The sequence below is a fragment of the Typopeltis vanoorti genome, chromosome 6 (genome assembly GCF_054136105.1).
Source record: "Typopeltis vanoorti isolate ZY-2024b chromosome 6, IOZ_Tvanoo_1.0, whole genome shotgun sequence".
Taxonomy (NCBI): Eukaryota; Metazoa; Arthropoda; class Arachnida; order Uropygi; family Thelyphonidae; genus Typopeltis; species Typopeltis vanoorti.
In genome coordinates, this window is record NC_143554.1 from 162,282,288 (window position 1) to 162,309,012 (window position 26,725).

The 26,725-nt window shown below is 38.1% G+C and overlaps 1 protein-coding gene across 3 annotated transcripts in view; it reads left to right on the top strand.

Moving 5' to 3' along the window:
• The window catches only part of LOC150106175 (uncharacterized), a 255,223-nt gene that overhangs the window by 85,771 nt on the left and 142,727 nt on the right, over window positions 1–26,725 (top strand). The window contains exon 2 of one of the 3 annotated variants that reach the window (XM_090394523.1): window positions 11,019–11,152. The exons of the other annotated variants lie outside the window; for them this stretch is intronic. The gene's annotated coding sequence lies outside the window, so the exon portion shown is untranslated. The remainder of the gene's footprint in view (window positions 1–11,018; window positions 11,153–26,725) is intronic. 3 annotated transcript variants of the gene reach the window in all.

Below are 26,725 nucleotides of genomic sequence, written 5' to 3' on the forward strand. Positions count from 1 at the left end.
TCTTTGGGGGGTGCCCAGGCCTCTTGCCCCCCCCCCCCCCCTCTGGGTGCACCACTGTTCCTCTGTACATACTATTCCTTCCACATCTTCCTTTTCTTACAAATGTCTTGCTTAATCAGATTTCACATCCATTTCCCTCCTATCGTATCTTCAATCTCCTGGAATGCATGCTTCCAGGAGATGCATCATTTGTTAACAGATGTAGGATACAAAAAATCTGATATCAATATAGTACCAGTGTTTCTTATCATTCATACAACATATGAAAACCAACAAGGAATGTCTCTTTATTTAAAAGGATTTAGGACTGGCAGGAACTCCCAGAACAGTTACAATCCTGTCAGTAAATGTAAATCATATAGTTCAGCATGAGTAGATATCCAATGTATTATATTGGTGGGGGATTATGCTTGAAGAAACTGATGAGGCTAGGGATCTTAGCGTGTTAGTAGATAGTAAGTTGAAGTTCAGGGACCATGTAGCAAAGATTGCAAATACAACTCAAAAGATAATTGCAATGCTGAAACTAATGTTCACATGTAAAGATAAGGGTGTCTTTTTGCCTCTTTACAAGACACATGCATTTTGCCTCTTTTCAAGACCTCACTTGGACTATTGTGAGCAGCTCTGGTCTCCTGGTTTCCATTATGATTTTGATATATTGGAGTGCAAACGAGTGTGTTAAAAATGATATTAGGAGTATGGAATACTGATTATGAAAATACAGATTGAGAATTTGTAGAATACATGCACTAGCAAACAGGAGAAAGACGGGTGATATGATTGAAAAACTTCTGAAAGAGTCATACAGGATTTCAATTGATGAAAATTTTCAATTTATGTATGGTGGGGAAAGACAAGAGGGCATCCTTGGAAGCTGAGAATGAATGCCGCTAAAAAGGGGGTGAGGGCTAGATTTTTTTTCTTATATGGTGGTGTGTGATTGGAATGGATTGCCATTGATTTTGTGAGTGCAAGCAGTGTGAAGGAATTCAAGAATATGTATGATAGCTGGTGTGTGTAAGTATGGGGTCTCCCTTTATGAGTCCATGACTGTCTGGAGGTCTTTCTTAATAATAATTAGAATAATATATAGCCAAGCCAAGTAGAAAATTTTTACAGCAGAAGAACTGTCTTGGATGTCTTCAAAATATCAATGATATTCTAGTTGTGTTGCAGAAACATAAGCCATTCTCTGCCTGCAAGAAACTCCGTATTTACACGAATATAACTTGCACTTTTTTTCCCAAAATTAAAGTTAAAAAATCTTAATGCAAGATATATGTGGTGATTTTTGGAAACTGAAGTTTTCAGGAAAAATGTCAGGAAAAATATCAGTCTTTTCCCCACTTTTTTTTTTCCTGAAAGAAAAAAAAAGTTGGAAAAAAAAGTCATACTGAAAATGGGTGTGACTTACCAAGAATTTCCTATTTGCTATTGCTACTTTCTGCCTCAAGAGCCATTTCCTTGTATACATCGTGAAAGTCATCTACCCAAATAGTCATCTTCTTTCCCATTATTTCAAGCAAAAAGTAGTAATTTACAAGACTTGAGATATGTAATGAACAATCCTTCATGGATGACTACTAAGAAGTGAAAGCAGAGCATAAAACAGCAATTTTAGGTAGAGATAGAGCAGCTATGAAGACGTAAATGTGATTGGTGCGGTATTAACAAAAGATCACATGACCCAATGACAATGGCAAGCTGACAAATGTTGAGTTGAAATGCTAATTCTCTTCAACCGAATTCCATATCTGAAAGCCATAACAACATTCACTATATATTTCTTTGGTTTAACAAGTTCATAACATCATGGTGTTTTGTCAGTTTTTCGGTCCGACGGAACTTCTCATTGCCGTTTGTGTACCACTTCAGCTTTGCATGGGCAGTCTCAACTCACAAAGTTTCAAACTTTCGGTTGAATTTTATTGTTGTTTGTTTGCATGCTGCTTTCGCATTGAGCTGGTGAGCAGACTCACACCCATAAAATGGCATGTTTCAATTCCTGGTAGAATTTTATCTGAAGTTAGCCTTTGTGATTCGGCTTAACGACATCGAAAATTTCAAATGCAAGCAAACAAACACTTATTTCATGTAATTGAAATATTGGACAATGGTTTTTAGTTAGATACTGTGTTTGTCAGTGCAATGTATGGTTTTGCTCGAGTCTATGCAGCATAGTTTTTGTGGGAGGGGACATGTGATTTATTAGTTAGTGCCGTTTTTATCCCATTTGTCTCTAATTGCATTATTGTTGAGAAATATTACACAGACTGAAAATGTCTCTGTAACTTATTCAGTGATTCAATAAAACTACTTGTTTTTCTTGCATCTGTAGTATAGTAGCTGTTGGGGAGGGTACATTGTTTACTGCTGGGAGTGAGTTATTATCGCTCCAACGTGAATGTGTTTAAACTTTTTTTGAAGTACGAGGTATATGCCAAACTTTTCAATTTCTTTTTTTCATAAACTAAAATCAGGTGTGCGAATTATATTTGAATAAATACGACATATTTAAAATCCTCTGATGATGTCACCTTAAAGAATTTCTCTGTCAGTTGTAAGGACATAATTATAGATAAATTAAAGATTACCAAGAAATTATATACTTGGTTTAATCCTTTATCCAAGTGTAAGCAAGGTGCAAACTTGTTTGCTTAAACTTGGATAAAGGAATAAACCAAGCATATAATTTCTTGGTATCTTTAATTTATATTTAATTTAATTTAATTAATTTATATATTTTATTTAATTAATTTATATAATTTAATATTTAATTTATATGAGACTGCCCCAAATTTGGGAAACATTTATCAGAAGAACTTCAGCCCAAAGGCCAAGAACTACCAATATAGTCCGCCAGGGGGCACCATCAGGACTTTAGGAAAACAGTATCTTCCTCGCTTCGTTTCTCATTTTGCTGTTATGTAGTACTTGCATGCACTTGTCTTTGTATTAAGTTCCCAAGAAGATTGCAACGTGACGTTGCTGAAATATCGGAATGTATATATTAAAGTTTATTTAATTTATATTTCTAGTGTACGCTGTCAATTCCTTAATTATTAGTTATCATGTTTAACCAGCATATAAGCCTCTCTACAAGAATTACGATCATCCACGGAGATTCCTTTGCACGCAAGGCACGCCATTATGGCAAACTGAAGCTCAAGTTATCCAGACAACAGCCATCTGGCATTCCTAAAACGCTGCCGGGATAATCAAGTTATCCCTAATTGTGTAAAATTTAAACACAGCTTCTTTTCACGGAAAGCTCTCTGTATTTATAACTGGGCGAGCCATGCTTTACTTTGGGAGCAAATTACCACTACACGTGGTTCCCTAGCCGACATAAACAGAGCTATTTTAGTGCTAGAAAATGAGCTTTCAAATACGCTTAATCACGAGCTTTGGTCAGTTCTACATGTTGTCTCGTGTACGGTGGTAAATAAAGAATTTGAACGAATACGGAGTCGACATATCAACAAGTTTCATAAATTAATAAAGAACTCGGCGTCCAAACCTAAACTTCAAACCAAAACTGTAGTTAACCTTTCTTCAGTTATCTTGAAACCTGAAGCACTCAACGCTCTGTCACGTGGTCACAACATCGGCATTGCTCCTAGGAAATTACCGGCCAAGGAAATAATGATCCAGATTGAACGCGGGATTCGCCACCTTCCAAACCACATCGCCAACGATATTAGATTGGATCTAGCCTGTGTTCTCACAAAAGCAAAACCACCAAAAACCAACATATCCATTAATGAATACAAGTCACTACAAGAATTGAAGAAAAACAAAGAAATAGTTATCACCAAAGTGGATAAGGGGAACGCCACTGTGGTACTCAGTCATAATGACTACACAGGTAAGCTTAAGACTTTACTATTAGATCGAGCTACTTACCTCCCTATTGAATACAATCCCACCAACTCACAAATTAGAAAACTCCACAGTCTCCTTAAGAAGGTCACTTCTTGGCCTGTGGAGATTACCAAAAGACTAAAACCATATAACTCTAGACCCCCCCCCCCCTCCCCCTGCATATATGGGCTCCCAAAAATACATAAAGAAAATGTGGCATTACGTCCCATAGTGGATGGCATTGATTCCCCAACTTACAAACTAGCTAAGCATTTAGCCAAAGCGCGCTCACACTATACTGGCAACACACCATCACACATAAAAAACTCAGCCCACTTCAAAGCCAGTATAGATAACCTTACACTCCAACATAATGACATAATGGTCAGTTTTGACGTCTCCTCCTTATTCACGAATGTCTCCCTCAAAGAAACTTTAGAGCTAATCCAAGCTAAATTTCCTCCTGATATCTCAGCTTTATTTCAGTATTTCAGTTCACAATGAACTCGGGCTATTTTGTTTGGCAGGAAAAATTCTACAAACAGATAGAGGGGACAGCCATGGGTTCACCACTTTCCCCACCCTTGGCCAACTTCTTTATGGAGACTTTTGAAGAGAAAGCCTTAAACTCAGCCCCACAAAAACCTACCATATGGCTTCGCTACGTTGATGATGTGTTCGCTATTTGGCCACATGGCCCGGATTCACTCCTCTCCTTCCTAACACACTTAAACAACAAACACCCTAGAATCAAGTTCACCCTGGAAAAAGAGAAAAACAATAACCTCCTCTTCCTAGACACACTAGTCACCTGCCAACCTGATGGAACCTTGGTTTTCTCAGTTTATAGAAAACCCACCCATACAGGCAGATACATTACCAACAATCCCATCACCCCCCCTTCACAACAATATGGTGTTATTAAGACACTATTCGACAGGGCAAAACTAATCTGTTCAAATGATCAAGCCCTAACCCAAACACAAAAAAGATTACTCTAAATCCATCACCATTCCCTACATCTGAGGCACCTCGGAAAAAATCAACAAAATCCTAAAAAACATGACTTGACCACTTGTTACAGACCATATAGAAAATTGGCATCCCTTATCCGCTCCACTAAAGACCAACCACTTCCCCCAGACCTACCTGGTGTATACCACGTCCCTTGCAGCTGTAACAAGTGGTCAAGTCATGTTTTTAAGGATTTTGTTGATTTTTTCCCAGGTGCCTCAGATGTAGGGAATGGTGATGGATTTAGAGTAATCTTTTTTGTGTTTGGGTTAGGGCTTGATCATTTGAACAGATTAGTTTTGCCCTGTCGAATAGTGTCTTAATAACACCATATTGTTGTGAAGGGGGGGGTGATGGGATTGTTGGTAATGTATCTGCCTGTATGGGTGGGTTTTCTATAAACTGAGAAAACCAAGGTTCCATCAGGTTGGCAGGTGACTAGTGTGTGTTAGGAAGGAGTGACAAATATCAGAATCTCAGAACACAAGGAATACATCCGATTTCAGCAGTACAGCCACTTTGGGCTTGCAGACCATGCTCTGGATACTCACCACAGAATAAGGTGGAAGAAAGCCACAGTAATACACCGCAGCAAGTTCAAATATGAAAGACTATTCATGGAATCGGCCTCAGCCCTTAGGAACATGCCAAACCTCAACAAATTTGGATGCATGAGACTGCCCCAAATTTGGGAAACATTTATCAGAAGAACTTCAGCCCAAAGGCCAAGAACTACCGATATAGCCCACCAGGGGGGCACCATCAGGACTTTAGGAAAACGGTATCTTCCTCACTTCGTTTCTCATTTTGCTGTTATGTAGTACCTGCGTGCACTTGTCTTTGTATTAAGTTCCCAAGAAGATGGCAACATGACATTGCCGAAATATCGGAAAGTATATATTAAAGTTTATTTAATTTATATTTCTAGTGTACGCTGTCAATTCCTTAATTATTAGTTATCATTTAATTTATAGTGTAACCAAGTGGAAAAACTTCCAACAATTATAGATAGTGGCTATCCTATTGTGTAATCATGCTCCTTTCCTACATGTTCAGATTCATACTATTCTGAAAGTAGTAGCAATTTGCATATCTGTGGGATTTCTTATTACAGTATGTTCAGTATATTTACCACCATACTGTGAGTAAATGAACTTGAACTCGATAACGTTATGTTGTAATTGAGGAGCAGGGAAACGGGGAGGCCCAGGGTGGACAGGGATACACAGCGTGAGAAAGGTGGATGCTCCAAGAGGAGGTGAGAGCATGTGTAGGCAGGAAAGTAATGGGATGACCAGGGATCAAGAGGAAACAGATGTTGTTGCAAAGGGTTCTAAAATGAAGAAGCAGAAAGAGAAATGGCCCCAGTCCAACATGGAGAGAGCACATCGAGTGAATGGTATCAGTGGAACTAGCTGTAGATCCAGAAATGAGTTGTTGTGTTTGTATACCAATGCTAGACGCATAAGAAACAAGGCGGATGAAATGGTTGCACTAATTGTGTCTGTGTACCCAGAGATTGTTGGAATAAGTGAGACATGGTTAGATGAGGACGACATCCTGACAGGAATAGAGATGGAAAGGTATGATGTGTTTCGTGAGGATAGAAGGGATAAAAAGGGAGGGGGAGTGCTATTGATGATAGAGAAAGAGTTATGTCCATACAAGGTAGAGATGCAAGAGGGAAATAGGGCCAGTGGTTTTGAGGCAGTATGGTGTGAGATCGAGGTGAATAGAATCAAATACTTGGTGGGATGTTGTTATAGACCTGGTAATGTGGTTGGTGGTGATAGTGAAATGTATAGTCAAATAAGCCAAGCAAATAAGAAAAGGGTGATCATTATGGGTGATTTTAATTATGGCAATATAGACTGGATTGAAGAGATAGCGACTGGAAGTAAAGAAAATGAGTTTCTTGAGTTTTTGAGGGATAACTACCTCAGACAGTATGTAACAGAGGGCACACGAGGATTAAGGGTCTTGGATTTGGTCATCTCATCGGAGGATGTAATTATAAATGAGGTGTCAAATCATCCACCAATTGGTGAAAGTGACCATGAGGTGATTACCTGGGTGGTTGCCAGCAGTGCAAGGACCCCTGTGAAAAAAGGGTATATGTGGAACTACAAGGGGGGTGATTATGAAGAGCTCAGGAGACAGCTTGCAGATGTAGCATGGAATGAGGAGTTAGCTGGAAAAGAGATCAATGCAGCTTGGGGGATTTTCAAAAACTATTTAGTAGATGCAATGTCTAAATGTATACCACGGGTGAGAAGGTTAAATAAGGTAGGTGTGAGATGGATGAATAAAGAGATTAAGCATGCAATACAGAAAAAAAAAGGCATTGTGGAGACAGCATAAGAGAAGTGGAAGTAACCAATTTCATGAGGTCTACAAAGACCAGGCAAGGAGGGTGACTTGGTTGGTGAGAGTAGCTAAAGAGAGGTATGAACAGCAGTTAGCTAATGAAGCCAAAAAGAATCCTAGGGAGTTCTTTCGATATGTAGCCAGCAAAAGAAAGAATGATTATGGAAGGATGACATTGATTGGAGGAAATGGTATAAAGACAGCTGTTGCAGAATGTGTTGTGGAGATACTTAATGAGCAATTCATAAAGATCTTTCAATCTTGTGAATGTGACTTCATGGAGAGATTAAGAGCAGTTGATGATGGGGAGGAGAGACTGACTGTAAGTGAGCAAGAGGTGTTTGGGGAGTTGAGTAAACTAGATGTAAATAAGGCTGTGGGACTTGATAATATATCACCACGTATTCTGAAGGAGTGTGCCAGAGAGTTGACACCTGCCTTGACATATTTTTTTAATACGAGTCTTGCACTTGGTCAAGTTCCTAAAGAGTGGAAGGAGGGCAAGATTGTGCCACTTCATAAAGGAGGTGATCGAACTCAAGCATCAAACTATAGGCCTATCTGTGTGTCAGGTGTTGTGGTTAAGTTGTTGGAGAAGCTTGTGAGAACTAGGATCCAGAGTTGGGTTGACAACAATGGTATAATCTTTGATGGACAGCATGGATTTGCTAAAGGGAGGTCATGTTTTAGTAATCTACTTACTTATTACAATAAAGTGACTGCTTCCTTGGACAGAGGAGAAGGATACACAGTAATATACTTGGATTTCGCAAAGGCTTTTGATAGAGTACCTCATGATAAGTTGACAGTCAAACTAGAGCAGATGGGGTTGGATATTAGATTAGTGCATTGGATTGGAGACTGGCTATCTGATAGGTATCAACAAGTTGTGTATGGGGGTGCAATATCCAGGAAAAGGAAAGTCACTAGTGGAGTGCCTCAGGGGTCTGTTTTAGGGCCATTACTATTTAACTTATTTATTAATGATATTGGTGAAGATTTGGATGGAGATATTCAGTTGTTTGCAGATGATGCAAAGTTGGGACGAACCATAAAGAGTAGTGAAGATGTTGTGGCCTTGCAAGAAGACTTGAATAAATTGAGTGATTGGGCAAGCAAATGGGGATGTGAGTTCAATGTTGCAAAATGTAAAGTTTTAAAATTTGGAAAACAAAGATGGGATTCAGAATTTATGCTTGGTGAGAATATATTGTTGGAAGTAGAGGAAATAAGAGATCTGGGGGTGATAGTGGATAAGGATCTAAAATTTAGGGGACACATCGCCAAAATTGTGAAGACAACACAAAGACTTCTGGGAATGATGCGGAGGACACTGACATGTAGAGGTAGGGAGATACTTGTTCCAATGTATAAGGCTTTGATTAGGCCACACTTGGACTATTGTGCCCAGATTTGGTCACCGGGTTTTCAGAAGGATGAAGAGATGTTGGAAAGGGTCCAAAGGCGACTGACTAAGGTAGTTTCTGACCTCTGGAATGTTGAGTATGAGGAAAGATTGAAAAGATGTAATTTGCAGAGTCTCGTGGAGAGAAGGAAGAGGGGAGATATGATAGAGACCTACAAGTTGGTAAGGGGTTGTTATAGGATCAATGGTGGAGAAGTTCTACAGAGAATAGTGGGAGATCAGGGGAGAACCAGAGGTCATCCCTGGAAACTGTATAAGGAGGGTGTGAGTAAGGGAGTGAGAGGCAGGTTTTTTTCGTGCAGAGTTGTGAGTGATTGGAATGCCTTGCCTGAGAGCGTGGTGTCTGCAAGTAGTTTGAATGTGTTTAAGACACGGTATGATGAGATGTGTGTGTGTAAGATAAAAGGACCTCCTAGATGAGTCTTTGACTCCATGAGGTCTTGTTTAATAATAATAATAATAATATATAACTGCCTCATCTCATACTGCTCATGAAAGACTTGAATGAACACAACACTGTGTAGGATAGCACCAATACAAATGGATGAGATCATATCCTATCATTGAGTGATGCTTGATGATAGTCAGTGTATTCTTGCATATGCCTGCCTGCATTCTGCAATAGATCTTAGTCTGTCCTCCTGCCATTTTTCCTCACTTCTCATTTGGGACATTGAAGAGAACATCTATAGAAGCAATGATTTTCCTGTCATTTGCACTGTCTTCACAGGAAATATGTTCTACTGCAGGGATGTCTATTTGCAAAATGGACCAGGCTGACTGAAGTATTTTTTCCCATCTTGCACTTAATGCTGAAGCAGTCAGGCAACAACTGCTGCCATTCCAAAAACTTGTTCAATTTCCACTGTATTCAAAACCTTGGTAGTACCCAGAGTGCCAAGCAGCCAAAAAATATCAAGACGAAGCATGGGGGGGGGGGTATATTTCTGGATAACACCACATGAAATCTAATAACTTTCAAATGTTCCTCGGTGAAATGTGTGAAATGTCAGAGTGCAAAAAAAATCTTGGATCCAATTTTACATCATCAATTAATCAAACAGCCAGTGCCAAAAATTTTATGGAATAAAATCTGGATAAATAGATATGGAATGTGCTTTTTGTCTACCTTGGAACATAATGGATGTTCTGATTCCAAAGCTTGTAGACACTTTGAAAGAAAATTTTGCTAGTCAACAGGTTTATATCCTCTTGAATTTTAATATTGATAAAGCAACAACTGAAACAGTGGCTAAACCTTTCTCTCTTTGTGCTAGAGCTGTTCAATCAGCCATTTGTTAAAGAGGAACTAAACTGATCTTTTACTGTGTTGTAAGTGCTGATGACATTTATAATGAGAGGTTAAAACATTTTCCATCAACTTCTATGGATCTTCTCTTACTATACAGCAGAATACTTAGAGGACGGGTTTTCTGTTTCTTGGCTATTATCATCCCATCCCCTAACCCACATCCCCCTCTCTCCTGCAGAAGATGTCCACTTAAAAAAAGCATTAGGTGGTGAAAGTGAAAGGGTAGTCAAGAGGGTGACAGTGGTCTTCCCTGCAATGCTCTCCCACCCTGTCCCCTAACCTCCCCCTCCCTCTCGCAGAAGATGTCTGCTCAGCTTAGTGGAGATGAGCAAGCTCATCATTTGCAGATATCTTTTAGTGATGTCACCTCCCACTGATACTGATAACTTTGGAGCAGGGATGACCATTGTCACCCTCTTGACTACCCTTTCACTTCCTCCACATAATGCTATTTTTTTTTTAGTGGACCTCTTCTGTAGGAGAGGGGATTAAGGGATGGGGTGGGGGAGTATTGCAGGGAAGACCACTGTCACCCTCTTGACTACCCTTTCACTTCCACCACCTAATAATATTTCTTTTTCCCATCCCAACAATTTCGGGCATATCAGTGAGAGAGCTAGTCACATGCTCTAACATCAAAAATGCTGTGTGAGGATAAAAATCCAAGTAACCCTCATATAACGTGGATGTTAGGTTCCGCAGAAATGCCGCGTTATATAAATCGCATTATGCGAGCTTCAGATCACATAGAAAAAGTAGGGTTATGTTCCGAAATGGTTTTTTTTTTTTTTTAAATAATATAAACAATAATGACATATCCAACAAAAATATATTTTTATTTAATTCAGGTAATTCATGTAAGTTAAGAAAACATAAACTATGAAACAAATAAAAGTATAAAAATTACAAATTATACTTAAACTTCAGGGAAGTTTAAGTACAATTTGTACTTAAATTAGGTTTGCCCAATAAGTACAATTTGCATAAATGTTTTAGGCAAAATAAAATAGTGCATATTTTAATTTTTCATAGCAAGAGGATTTGAGGATTGGTTAATAAACACTGGCTTTGTCATGTACTCACCTGATGCATTACTACAAAACAGAGTAATTCTATCTTTGGAAACTTTGAATCCAGGAGTTGATCCTTCATTTTTCGAAATATAGGTACGTTTTTTCATTTTTTTCCAATATAATCCGGATTCATCTTCATTGAACACCTGGTCTGCACTATAAATGCTTATAAACTTTGAGAACTTTTTGTTTAATAAAAAGTGTTCAATAAACACTTTCTCAGATTTTATTTTCATTTTGTTTGATTGTTTGAATTGTTGATTCATTTAAATTCAAAGTCCCTGCAAAACCTCCTGGTTTTTCTCCATTTTGTGATGTGTTTTGGCATTAAGGGTAAATATTAAGATTAGTGATCAGAGCTTGCTCCACCTTTACCACGAGTTGCCTTGGTCTTGCACTACCTGTGGGATCAGCTAGTCTTGCATCAATTGCAGGCGCAAACTTGACATTTTGTCTGTTTGCTTACTTGGGAAAAATGGAGTAAAACCAGGTTTAAAATTGCTTGGCATCTTTAACATAATTATACCCAAGTTTAAAAATACTTTCTACATTTATATCTCCTCCTGAGATTTTTATTTAATAAGGTTATAACACCTTATGGTAACTTGTTTTGGTAAAATACTTACAAGCTCTGCATTACTAAATCTTGGTATTTCTAGCCTGGCTCCCACTGATGAGACCTCAATAAAGGTCGAAACCAGTCTGGGTAGTGGCCCCCTTGCCTTTAATACAAAACATCATGCATCCCCTTCTTGGAGATGTGTTTTGGCATTAAGGGTAAATATTAAGATTAGTGATCAGAGCTTGCTCCACCTTTACCACGAGTTGCCTTGGTCTTGCACTACCTGTGGGATCAGCTAGTCTTGCATCAATTGCAGGCGCAAACTTGACATTTTGTCTGTTTGCTTACTTGGAAAAATGGAGTAAAACCAGGTTTAAAATTGCTTGGTATCTTTAACATAATTATACCCAAGTTAAAAATACTTTCTACATTCCCTCAGATTGTTGAGATGATGATAATTTTAAGTAGGCTTCGAGTGCTTTATTTATTGCGTAAAGTCTCTGGTAAAATTGGAAGCAATTCTCCCAGATCCAACTTTTATTGAAAATTTTTCACCTTTCGGGAGTAGAAGGAGAACACCAGCACCTCCATTAATCATGTTGGTGTCTGACGATCCATCGGTATAACAAACAACCTGTTTGGAGAATGAAAGAATGTTGATAGTATTTAGGCTTCATGTTTGAGGTTTAATGGAATATTAACAGCACCAAGAAAGGATTAAAACTAATTAAATTAATTTTAATACTAATTTTAATACTTAAAAAATTAGTTTTAATCCTTTCTTAGTGCTGTTAATATTCCATTAAACCTCAAACATGAATTCTTCACAGCACTTATGCGTCAACACATGGATAGTATTTAGGCCTTTTTCTTTGAGCAGTTCTTTTGATTCTTTTTTTTTTTGTACAGAGTTTGATAAGGTTTAGATTTATGGAGGTATTTGTAGGTAAAGGACTGGAAAATAGAGGTTCTTTGTTTATGGGGGCATTGAGCTGATCAAGACCTATTTCCTTCCTGATAGTGTCATCATATTGTAAAGTTGATGATCTGTGAAGTCTGCACTTTTGATTCCACTGTTCATAAGTTTTTAGGGAGATATGACCGCTTTGGTAGCTTCTGATATTATTTATGAATTTTATGGTGTCAAATTTTCATCTGTCCTCCAGCAGGTTGAGCCCACATTCCTGTTGGGCTCTGATGTTGTTAGTGGATGAGACTGCACCATTGATAATCTTGGATGCTTTTGCTTGTATTTTGTGTAATTTTTCTTTTACTGATGAGGCCGAAGTTAACCAGATAGGTACTGCATATTCCATTATTGGCCTTATTAGTGTAGTTTACGTAGTTTTGAGGATTTTTGGCTTTGTCCCCCAATTTGTTCCACAAAGCCTTTCCAGTATATTTAATTTTTTTAGAGCTCTGTTGAACATTCAAAGTTATGATCAAGTGTAATACCAAGGTATTTTGGATTTGTGACTTTTTCAATTAGCTTGTTGTTGATCATAACTTTGGGATTGAAGGAATGTCTGTTTTTTCTGTCTGTACTAAAGATTCTTAGTTTTGTTTATTTGGGTTGATTTTGAGTTTAAGTTCATCTGACCATTTTTCTAATCCTCTCATGGATTTGTTTAGAATCTCCTCTGATTCTTTAATTTTAGCACTAGTGTGCCAGATGGCGTAGTATATCATCTGCGTAGAAAGCTACTTTTGTGTCGTCTGTGAGGTAAGGATGAATGTTATTGACATATAAAAGGAATAGTAAAGGACTGAGTACTGCGCCCTGGTGAACACCCGCCCAGGTTTTTCCACTATCTTGATATTGCTGCATTGATTCTAACCTTGATCTTTCTTCCTCTAATGAAATCAGCAATCCAGATTATATGTGGCCAATACCACCTTAGATTAACTTTGCTTACACATTCTTTAATGCTAACGATATCAAGTTATTTTCTGTTATTTTCATTTTTAATATGATTTTGCCATTGATGCCATCTATTCACTTCTCTAATTTTTCTCAAAACTGTCATATCTGTTGTTTTCTTTTTATTTCTAACCCAACTCTCAGATCCATAACCTTAAAACTGGTTTTTGAACATTCATTTCAGTAAAGTTATAGAGAATACAACCATGTTAGGAATAATTTAATTTCCCAACGTTTGAACATTGCCTTGTATACTGCTAGTTTGGTGTTTTGACTAATTTATCTCTTGAATAAAAGATAATACTGCCAGCTGAATAAATTTATATTGAATAATGTAAATTTATTCAGCAGGCAGTATTATTCAACTTTCCTTATTGTGTTGTTTATTTTCAGGTGTAACTTGTCATCTTCATAGAAACTGTGCCTAAATACTGAAATATTTTACTTCTATATGCTCTCCGTTCAGAATGCAATTGATGTGTTCAATGTTTCTGCCTCTTGTCATAGTTTCATCTTTTTATTGCTGATTTTCGTGCCACATTTGTTACAGCTGTATTTATTCCATTTAGTTAGAGAATCTTGGAGACTTTCACTAGTTGTGTTTAGCAGTACAACACTATCTGCATTAAGTAGAGAGCTTTGACCTCTCCAATTTTAATATCAGGGCTAATGCCACTTTCTTTCATAGTATATATAATCCATATAGATAATGAATAAAAGTGGAGAGATAATGTGCATTCTTGTCTTACCCCTGATTTTACATCAAACCATCTTCATGTATTTCCTTCAATTTTAAATGCTGACTGACAACTTAAATATAGACTACGTATTGTTCTGTATAATGTTCCATTCACCCCATATAACTGTGGTGTTTTGAAAAGTTTATCTCTGAGCACCTTGTTGTATACTTCTTCTAAACTTAAAGTGAAAATCTGATCTTGACAACCACTATTTGGCATGAACCCAGCTTATTCTTCTCCAAGTTTCTTTCACAATCTTTCTCAATCTCTTTTCAAGTATGTTTGCATAAATCTTATCTGTAACTCTTATTAGAGAAATTTCTCTGTAATTATCACATTCATCTTTGCTCTTTTCTTATAAATGGAAAGTATGAAAGCTATACTCCAATCATTTGGAATTCGACCAATTGTTCTGAACAGTCCCCTGAATTGTGCAGTGTAGCCACTACAAAACCTTTATACTCCCATAGTTAAGCATTTTGTTGAAGATAATCTGATTTCTAATATATAATGTGTGTGTGTCGGGTTGTGATGCTGCAGCTAGAAAAGATTGAAAAACACTGATGTACAAGATAATCCTTTCCTTAAAATCTGATAATTAATATGAAAGCATTAGAAAATATACTTATTGCTGCAGAAAAGTGAGCTTAAAATATATAATCCCTCAAGTACAGGAAGAAATAATACACAAACACTGTATCTATTTGTCTCTAACAAATCTCAAGACAAAACGAAAAAAAAACATGAACAAAAAACAGAAATCTGTTCATGGAATACTTTAATTTCTATAAGAATATTGAAAAGTTGTTTGGAGTAAGTGTATGAAATGAGAAATTAACCAATGCAAAAATATTAAATTGATTAGTGATCTGCATTGCCCTTATTGAGCATGTGTGTGTGTATGCTGGCCTGGTTGGCCAAGTGGTTAGCATATCTGCTCTCCAGATATGCTAACCACTGAGGCTGCTGGTTCGAATCTCATGTAGGTAAGGATTTGTGATTGTGCTCTCCCAATATAAATTGGGTCACCATGGGAGTAGTAGATCCAAAACCTCCCACAATGGGTGAAGCCTTTACCCTGCAGTGGGTAACAAAATAAGCTGTCAATTTATATATATATACAATAGTATCTCGCTAATCCAAACTAATAAACCGTGATCGTTCGGATTAGCGAATCTTCCCCCAAGAGACAACAGTAACTAGCATTTAAGACAAAAATAATCAGATTCTAATGATACATCAATTTAATTTGGTAAATAAATGAAGTAACTGATAGAAAAAAAACTACTATACTGTAATATAAAACTTAAAAAATAATACAAGTTTATTTTAGTAAAAAATTTAGTTTGCATATGTCCGTATTATTGAAGATTTTGATTTTATAAAATTGCATAGTTCGGTACATAAATTTGCATAAAAAATATCACTTTCTTGTACACAACATAAAAAAAATGTTTCACAAAATAACACGCAAAAAAATTTTTTTTAAAAATTTCTCTGTAAAAAAGGGAAGGGAGGGAGGGGGGAGTGCTGCTGATAATAGCAGGGGAATTAAATCCACATAAGGTAGACATGAAAGAGGGAAATAGTGGCAATGGTTATGAGGCAGTGCGGTGTAATGTGGAGGTTGAGAGGAAGACATATTTAGTTGGATGTTGCTATAGGCCTGGGAATGTGGAAAGTGGTGATGAAGAAATGTATAATCAACTTGGATTAATGAACAAAGGAAGGGTAATTATTATAGGTGATTTTAATTATGGCAGTATAAATTGTAATGAAGAGATAGCATTTGGGAATAAGGAAAGTGAATTTCTTGAGAGATAACTATCTCAGGCAGCATGTAAAGAAAGGCACACGAGGATCTCATTATTTCATCAGAGGATGCAATTGTTAGAGGGATTTCACATTTTTCTCCAGTTGGTGAAAGTGATCATGAAGTAATCACCTGTTGTGTAGCTAATCATATGCAGGCTTTTGTGAGGAAAGGATACATGTGGAATTATAAGGCTGGTGATTATGACAAGCTTAGGAGACAACTTCGAGCTATAACATGGAACGAGAAGTTGAGTGGTAAGGAAATAAATGTAAAGAAAGGCACACGAGGATCTCATTATTTCATCAGAGGATGCAATTGTTAGAGGGATTTCACATTTTTCTCCAGTTGGTGAAAGTGATCATGAAGTAATCACCTGTTGTGTAGCTAATCATATGCAGGCTTTTGTGAGGAAAGGATACATGTGGAATTATAAGGCTGGTGATTATGACAAGCTTAGGAGACAACTTCGAGCTGTAACATGGAACGAGGAGTTGAGTGGTAAGGAAATAAATGCTGCATGGGAACTTACAAAGAAATACATAACAGCATCCATGTTCAAATGTATCCCAAAGGCCAAAAGGCTGAATAAGATTGGTGTAAAATGGATGAATGTGGAGCTTAAGCATGAAATCTGGAAAAAGAAAGTCCTTTGGAGGAAGTACAAAATGAATAATGGTAATCAGTCACATGAAGAATATAAAGAACAAGCCATGAGAGTGACTCAGTTAGTGAGGAAAACAAAAGTAGAGTATAAGCAGAAATTAGCAAATCAGGCTAAGAAAAACCTTAGAGTTTTTTAGATATGTGGCAAGTAGAAGGAAGAATGATCATGAAAAGATGAAGTTGATCATCATCAAATTCCTGACATGTGCCCTCAAGGGGTGTACAGGATACGATAGTACTACATGAAAAATTTACATCATTACTTATCTACAATTTTCCTCCAAATCAGTCTGTTACTTGTCAAGACTCCAACATTATCTGATCTTATATTTCTGTTGTCTAAGGCACTTTGTTCCCTATCAATCCACCTATATCTTGGTCTTCCTCTGGGTCGTTTTCTTGCGAACCTGGCAGAGAACACTTCTTTTGCTAATCTTTCCTTGCCCATGCTGTTTAAGTGGCCATACCACCTGAGATTATCTCTGCTAATGCATTCCTGGATGCTGACAATGTCGAGTTCTTTCCTAATATCCTCGTTTTTAATATGATATTGCCAACGATGCCATCCTGTTCATCCCTTTAATCTTTCTCTGGACTCTCATATCTGCAGTCTCTAGTCTTTGGTCAAGTCTTTTACTTCTGACCCAGCTCTCAGATCCATAAGTTAAAACTGGTTTGAACACTGTCTTCTATATAGCTAATTTAGTGTTCTCACTAATTTCTCTCTTATTCCATATGAATTTATTCAATTGACTTCCTACCATACCAGCTGTGTTGATTCTGTTGTCTATTTCCATAATTAATTTACCATCTTCACTAAAAATCGTGCCTAAGTAGCTGAAATGATTTACTTGTTCCACAAGTTTTCCGTTCACAATGCAGTTGACATTTTCAACGATTCTACTTATTTTCATTGTCTTTGTCTTGTTATTGCTGACCTTCATACAATATCTATTACAACAGTCATTCAATTTAGTCAGAGAATCTTGCAAGCTTGTAGCTGATTTATTTAGTAGTATAACATCGTTCGCATAAAGCAAAGAACTAACATTAACATCTCCAATTCTGATATCATTTTTAATACCACTTTCCTTCATAATGTGATCCATATAGATAATGAATAAAAGAGGGGATAATGTACATCCTTGTTTCACATCAGATTTAACATTAAACCATCTTCCTGTACTTCCTTCAATTCTAGCTGCTGACTTACAACTCAAATAAAGACTAAGTATTGCTTGATATAATGCCCCATTGACACCATATAACTGCAGTGTATTGAATAGTTTCTCTCTTGGCACCTTGTCATATGCCTTTTCCAGATCGACAAAACTTAAATACAGATCTTTGTTATATTCCCATGCTTTCTCAACTATTTGTCGTAAAGTGAAGATCTGATCCTGACAGCCTCTATTTGGTCTGAATCCAACTCGTTCTTCACCAAGCTTTTCTTCCACAATTCTTTTAAACTGTTTCTCAAGTATACTTGCAAAATCTTGCCAGGAACATTCAGTAGAGAAATACCTCTGTAATTCTCACATTCAGGCTTATTTCCCTTTATATATATGGGTACTATGAGCGCTCTACTCCAATCATCGGGAATTCATCCCTCTGTCGAGGCCTTTTGAACAATGCAGTACAGCCACTGTAAGACTTTAATACCACCATACTTCAGTATTTCTGGTCGAATATCATCTACTCCTGCTGCCTTTCCACATTTCAAGCCTTTGATGGCATTTTCTACTTCAAGTATGGACATGTATTCCTGACTATATGCCTGTTGAGTGCTTTTTACCACTGTGCTATCACTGCTTGTTTGATTTAGCAATTTTTCAGAGTAATTACTCCATACTTCAAGGATATCTTTATCATCTCTAACTCATTTTACAGCACTCTTTCCTCCATTTCTAAGCTTCTTCAACAACCTCAGAATATTTTGCCACCTTCTTGATATTTATTTTCTATGTTCTTGCCAAAGACCTCCCATGACTTTTGTTTAGCTAATTTTACACAGTGTTTAGCTTTCTTACATTTGTCTCTGTATTCTCTAAGAGCACAAGCTGACTAATTTGACAGGAACTTTTGATATGCTTTCTTCTTTTCCTTCACTGCCTCTTTAACTTCCTGTGTCCAACATGGAGTTCAGATTTTTCTATCCTTGCTGACAACCTCGCCACATGCCTCTTTGGCTGAATCAATGAGGGTTTGCTTCAAGGCTTGCCACTGAATCTCAAAGGTTTGGTTCCTGTTCTCAAACTCTCTCATTTTTTCTTCAATAAGCTGTGTGTATTTTAGTCTACAGTTCACATCTGAGAGCTGCTCAACTTTTATTCGCTTTAAAACTTTCTTACATGTTATTCTTTTCAATATGAAATTCAGTTTTATCCTGCTCAAGGCTAAATATTGATCACTTCCAATTTCAAATCCTCTGTACACTCTGGTGTCCTGCACCAGGGAGAAAACATCACTATCAACAATAGCATAGTCAATGAGACTTTTCTTATTCCTTGCCTCTTCTCTCCATGTGAATTTGTGCACATTTTTATGTTGGAACATGGTGTTAGTAATAACCATTCCATGTCCTGAGCAGAAATCCAACAGGTATTTGCCATTATTATTAGCTTTGCTCTTTTCTCCAAATTTTCCCAAAATATTTTTGTATATCTGACAATCATTTCCTACTCTGCTATTTAGATCCCCAACCAGAGCCAACTTTTCTCTTTTCATTGTGTCAGTTGCTTTTTCTAAAGCATCAAAAAATTCCTCCCCTTCTACCTTTGTAGAACCTTCTGTGGGATAATAGGCACAAATAAGTCTCATTATCCAATTCCCCATTCTGATATTTGCCCACATCACTCTACTCGAGACTGCCTGCCATTCAAGAAGACTAGCCTCGTATTTTGTGTTGAATACTATGGTTACTCCTTCTTCGCCTGAATATTACATTTTGTATTTATTGCTCAGAAAGATCTCACCAGGTTTTGTCTTTTTTGTTTCAGTCACCCCTATTATGTTGATATGGTATTTATCTAATTCCTCAGCTAGCTCCATTTCTTTGGCATTTGGGCTTCTTATGTTGATAGTACCCATCTTTAACTCTGATGTTGAGTTGGGGTGTGTTTTAGGATTTGTTCCAGTAGCTGACTTTTCGCTGTTTGCCTTGGTTCCTTGGCCAAAACAACGGGGGCCTTGTGTAACCAGGCAACGCCCCAGCCGGTATGAAATTTTGTCATGTTGTACCATTATTTTGTATATTGGTTTAAGCCAATAAGAATACAATTTGGTCGGCTAAATCTAAAATTGCCAGCCCATCCTCTTTCGTTCAGTATCCAGCTAGATACCCAACATGGTGCATCACGAGAAGGTGAGGATTGAACATTAGGTCAGAAGCTATGGTCGGTTCTCCGCATTCCTTTCAAGGCTATATGGAGGTCTCCTCTCAGTTATACAGCTTTGACCCTTAAGCACCCTTCATCAAAGAGGAAGTTAAGGGATGAAAGTGGTAGAATGGTAACTGCTGCAAAAGACATTGATGAGGTATTTAGTGATCATTCTTGTGTAGAGGCTTAAGTGCTGTGAGGACATTATGTTGGAGGTTTAATGGATTTTTTACAACACTCAAAAAGAATTAAATTAGAATTTAATACTTCCTATATTTCGTCCTAGTTACTAGGACATCTACGGGGATTACAAAAACAATTAATGTAACATGCACACAAAAACTTACAATACTAAGCCCAACCACGTGGGTGACACTAAAGCCCTATCTAGGTGGAGCGCCCTCTAAGGGCGGTAGTAGGTGGCCTGGAATGTAAGGTGGGACCTCTGGTGATGAGCGTTTCCCAAATGTTCGGAAGCTTAATACAACTGTATTTGTTAAGATTTGGTTGGTTTCTGAGCGCTGCTGCTGCTTCTAAGAAAAGTCTCTCTTTCTTGAATTTGCTGTGGTGGAGCATTGTGGTTTTCTTCCATGATACTCTGTGGGTGGTGTCCAAAACATGGTCAGCCAAGCCTGAATGGCCATAGTTGTGTTTAACGATGTATGACTTGTGTTCCTCCAGGCGGATGGATGCTGATCTGCCTGTCTGTCCAAAGTATGCAAGCTTACAGGAACAGGGTACTTTGTAAACTCCAGGCAGAGAGAGAGAGAGGAGGGAGCTGATCTTTCGTAGAACGGATAAGGGTAGCAAGTTTGCGGCAGATCTTATATGCTGTGTGTAGGTTATACTTTTTTAGTATCTTGGCTATTTTTTCCGAAGTGCCTCGGATGTAGGGTATGGTGATGGCATTTTTAAAATCTTGTTGACGAGAGGGACGGGGAATGGGGGAGGAATTGATTATTTTTTTGATACTGTGTTCGCTGTAGCCATTGGAGAGGAAAGTTTTGTGTATGTGGTTAAGCTCAGTAGTGAGGGCGGTTCCACTGGAACAAAGATTGTGGGCTCTCTTGGTAAGGGTTTTAATGATGCCATATTGTTGTGAGGGGTGGTGGTGGGAGAGTTTGTGAATGTATCTGCCTGTATGTGTGTGGGTTTTCTGTATACATTGAAGGATAGTGTATCATTAGGCAGGCGCGTGACTAAGGTGTCTAGGAAGGGTAAACAATTGTTCTTTTCCTGTTCCATAGTGAACTGGATTCTTGGATGTAGGCTATTGAGATGACCAAGGAAGGAGTCTAACGTGTCTGGGCCATGAGGCCAAATGGAGAACACATCGTCTACATATCTTAGCCAGATAGAAGGTTTGAGTGGGGCTGAGTCTATGGCTCGTTTTTACGAAATCTTCCATATAGAAATTGGCAAGGGGGGCGAGAGGGGGGAACCCATGGCGGTTCCTTCTATCTGCTTGTAGATTTTTTTATTCCAAGAGAAATATCCAGAGTTGATGGCAAAGGAAAAGAGATCTAAGATGTCAGAGGGGAAAACGTTTTCTAAGAGAGATAAAGTGTCAGTTAAGGGAATATTGGTTGGTTTCTGAGAGCTGCTGCTGCTGCTTCTAAGAAAAGTCTCTCTTTCTTGAATTTGCTGTGGTGGAGCCACCATGCTCCACCACACAGAACTTTCCTCTCCAATGGCTACAGCGAACACAGTATCAAAAAAATAATCAATTCCTCCCCATTCCCCGTCCCTCTCGTCAACAAGATTTTAAAAATGCCATCACCATACCCTACATCCGAGGCACTTCGGAAAAAATAGCCAAGATACTAAAAAAGTATAACCTACACACAGCATATAAGCCCTACCGCAAACTTGCTACCCTTATCTGTTCTACGAAAGATCAGCTCCCTCCTCTCTCTCTGCCTGGAGTTTACAAAGTACCCTGTTCCTGTAAGCTTGCGTACTTTGAACAGACAGGCAGATCAGCATCCATCCGCCTGGAGGAACACAAGTCGTACATCGTTAAACACAACTATGGCCATTCAGGCTTGGCTGACCATGTTTTGGACACCACCCACAGAGTATCATGGAAGAAAACCACCATGCTCCACCACAGCAAATTCAAGAAAGAGAGACTTTTCTTAGAAGCAGCAGCAGCTCTCAGAAACCAACCAAATCTTAACAAATACGGTTGTATTAAGCTTCCGAAGATTTGGGAAACGCTCATCACCAGAGGTCCCACCTTACATTCCAGGCCCCCTACTACCGCCCTTAGAGGGCGCTCCACCTAGATAGGACTTTAGTGTCACCCACGTGGTTGGGCTTAGTATTGTAAGTTTTTGTGTGCATGTTACATTAATTGTTTTTGTAAACCCCGTAGATGTCCTAGTGACTAGGACGAAATATAGGAAGTATTAAATTCTAATTTAATTCTTTTTGAGTGTTGTAAAAAATCCATTAAACCTCCAACATAATATTTAGTGATCATTTTATAAGTGTGTTTCATTCTGATCAGGGTGGAATCATGAGTAACTTAAGTTTAGAGGACATCGGAGAGGATAACTTAATTGTGAATGATCAGGAGGTATTTGAGGAAATAAATAACCTTGATGTTAATAAGGCGATAGGATTTGATGGAATATCACCACGCATCTTAAGAGAATGTTCTAGGGAACTGGCAGTAGCATTGCATGCCTGTTTTATTATTATTATGATTTAACACCTCCAGGGAGTCCAAAGACTCATCGAGGGAGAGTGTGCCAACAGCATCGAATGATTGGTACCCTTCCAACTACTTACCGCGCTCAAACTTACTTAACTGAGCCATTAGTGGCAGATGCTCTACCAATTGACCAACGTTTTAGCAATAGTTTTGCAACAGCACAGGTTCCAAGGGAGTTACTTGAAATTAGAGGCCAGTCTGTATATCTGGAGTTGTGGTGAAGGTCCTGGAGAGAGATTGTTGAGAAGTAGGATACAGAAATGGGTTGATAACAGCAGTATTCTCTGTGGTTATCAGCATGGGTTTGTTGAGGGGAGATCATGTTTCACTAACTTACTTATGTACTATAAGAAGGTGACAAATACCTTGGACAGAGTAGATGCATATACAGTGGTGTACTTGGATTTTGCAAAGGCTTTTGATAGACTGCCACATGCCAAGCTCTTAATTAAATTGAAAGAGATGGGATTGGATAACAGACTTCTGGTTGGATCAGTGACTGGTTGTCAGATAGGTATCAGAAAGTTGTATATGGAGATGCAGTATCTCGAAAGAGGTCACCGGTGGTCAGTTTTGGGGCCATTGTTGTTCAATTTGTATGCTAATGATATTGGTTTGGGTTTAACAAGTGATCTCCAGCTGTTTGCAGATGATGCAAAACTGGGGAGAGCAATGCACAGTCAGGCTGATCTTAATGCCTTATAAGAGGACTTGAATAGATTGCATGAATGGGCAGGTAAGTGGAACTGTCAGTTTAATGTTGCCAAGTGTAAGGTTTTGAGATTTGGTAAGCAACGATGTGATGCCAAGTATACACTAGGTGGGGGAAACTTTAACAGAAGTAGAGAAGATGAAAGATCTAGGTGTGATGGTGGAAAAGGACCTGAAGTTCAGGGGCCACATTGCTCAAGTTGTGAAGACATCACGTCGAATAATGGCAATGATGCAGAGAACCCTGGCATGCAGAAATAGAGAGGTTATGATTCCATTCTATAAGGCCTTGATCAGGCCTCACATGGATGATTGTGCGCAGATTTGGTTGCTGGGTTTTCATGGTGATGAGGATATGTTGGGATGGGTACAGAGAAGATTCACAAAGATAGTCAGTGGTCTTTGAAATGTGGAGTATGAGGACAGATTCAGGGAATGTAAGTTGCAGAGCCTCATAAATAAGAGGAAGAGGGGGGGGGGGGATATGATTGAGACATAAACTGGCCAGGGGTTGATAACTGGTAGATATGGAAGAGATTATTCATAGAATTGGAGAGGGAAGTAGACCAAGAGGCGATTGCTGGAAACTGTATAAGAAGGGTGTGAACAAAGGAGTGAGAAGCAGGTTCTTTGCATGGAGGGTGGTTGGTGAGTGGAATGCATTGCCTGAGTGTGTTGTGGATGTGGACACATCGAATCAGTTTAAGACGAGGTTGGATGAGCATTGTATGCAATAGTGAGTACCTCCCACGATGAGTCTATTACTCCATGGAGGTTGGGTGTTGATAATAATAAAAAAAGTCGCTGATTTTCTTTTTGTTCTTGGAAGCTAAACTTTTTTTAAATGTTTCTTCTCAGAGCTGCATTAGCAATAAAATTTTGTGGAATGGCATATCATCATCCTTAGCCCATTCTATACTCATATGAAACTGTCAACTACCTCTCCATGTTTTACTTTTTTTTCTTTGAGTTCTTTATCATCATCATGGTCTTCTAATTCATTCTGTAGCATCATATTTATAATTTCTGATTTGCACGTTATGCACTAAGTTATGCACGTTTTGAATTTCCTCTTTTTGTATATAACCATAGTTATCTAGGTAAATTCTAGAAGGCCACAGTTTTCTCCATGATGTTCGAAGCTTCCTAAGCAGCAGCAACTGAGAATGCTACATCCTTCAAATTTATATTTTTTTATTGATGTGGTAACGTCCTAATTTTCGGAAATTACACTTAAAAGCAGGTCTTTACGATCTTTTAATTTAATGGATTGCATTATGTTCTGATCCATTGGTTGCAACAATGGAGTACACTTTGGAGGCAAAATAATAGCACACAAAATAATAATACGTAATAAATAAAACTTTTTGTTCTTTCGAACCGCAGTTCTGATTTGTGGGATACCACTGTGTGTGTGTATATATATGTGTATATATATATATATTCCCCCCCCCATATATGTGTATTTTTAATTGTCAGTATCTTAATGCATTGGTCTGTTATGCTCTTTATTGATTTCGGTGATTGAGCTTATGTTGATTGAGGGTGATGTGATTAGGTTATTCATGTCTATTTTATAATTTGAGGGAAAAAATTAAAATTTAATGTGATGTAATGAATTTTATATTTTTTATTTATTTGTAATTGTAATTATTTTTATGATTTGTATTTGTAATTTTGAAGTAGAAAGCAAATTATGCAACATTTTTGGCAAGATATCCAATGAAATTTTTACAGAATGGGAGTGGTCAGTATGTGAGCATATTTGACCACTAAGAGAAATGCAAATTTTTCATGTATTCAGGCTACTTCATCTTTAAAAACAGGTTACATATAAATCAAACTGCTCTATCTTCATGTTTCCAAATTATGCATCCATATAATCTTTGGAGGCAGTGTAGAGCCATCCCATGGCATAAGAAATTGCAGGGGAAAGATGCTAGCACTGTATGATATATAATGCTAGCACTGTATGATATATAATATAATAAAGGATACCACATGGAATTCTAATCAGTAAATTGCAGCATATGGGAATGGACATAGGGTTGGTGAGATGGATAGGAGGGTGGTTGACGGAGAGATATCAGAGAGTGGTTTACTCAGGAGTAGAGTCCACAAGACGGCCTGTGACTAGTGGTGTGCCACAAGGAGGATCTGTTCTTGGACCACTGCTGTTTAATATGTTCATAAATGATATAGGAAAGTATCTGAGAGGAACAGTTCATTTGTTTACGGATGATGCGAAGTTGGGTAGGGCAATAGTGAATGCAGACGACATCAAAATTTTGCAGGATGATTTGGATAGATTGGAGGTCCGGGCTAAGGAGAATGGATGTCAATTTAATGTTGCAAAATGTAAGGTTATGCATTTTGGGGTGAAAAGATTGGCGGCAGTTTACTACATTGGTGGAACTGTTCTCCAGGAAATTGATGAGGCACGAGATTTAGGAGTGTTGGTGGATAAGGAATTGAAATTTAGGGGACACATTGCAAAAGTGGCCAAATCAGCTCATCAAATCACTTGGTTGCTGAAGAAGACGTTGAAAAGCAGAGACAAGCAGGTTATTGTTCCTCTGTATTGAGCCTTGATAAGACCCCCATCTCGACTACTGTGCTCAGATTTGGTCACCTCGGTTTCTTCTTGATGGGGAGGAGGTGGAGAGGATCCAGAGGCAAGTGACCAAGATGATAGCAGGTTTGTGGAATGAACTGTATGAGAACAGGTTGAGGATTTGTGGGTTGCAAAAATTGGTTGATAGGCGGAGGAGGGAAGATATGATTGAGACATTCAAATTACTGAAGGGTTTCTATAAAATTAATTCAGAAGATATTTTTGAGAACAGGGCTGGTTGTGGGAGGACTAGGGGACATCCATGGAAACTGGGCAAAAGTGTGGTTAGTAAAGGTGTTAGAGCCGGGTTCTTTACTTTTAGAGTAGTGAATGGGTGGAATGCGCTCCCTGAGTCTGTAGTGGATGCTGTGACAGTGAATGAGTTTAAGGCGAGGTATGATAGATACTGTATGAATGTCGTATAGTTGTGATGAATATGATTTGGGGCCTCCCTCGATGAGTCTAATGACTCACTGGAGTTGCCCGTAATAATAGTAATAATAATAATAATAATAATAATCAATGGGTCTCTGAATAAAA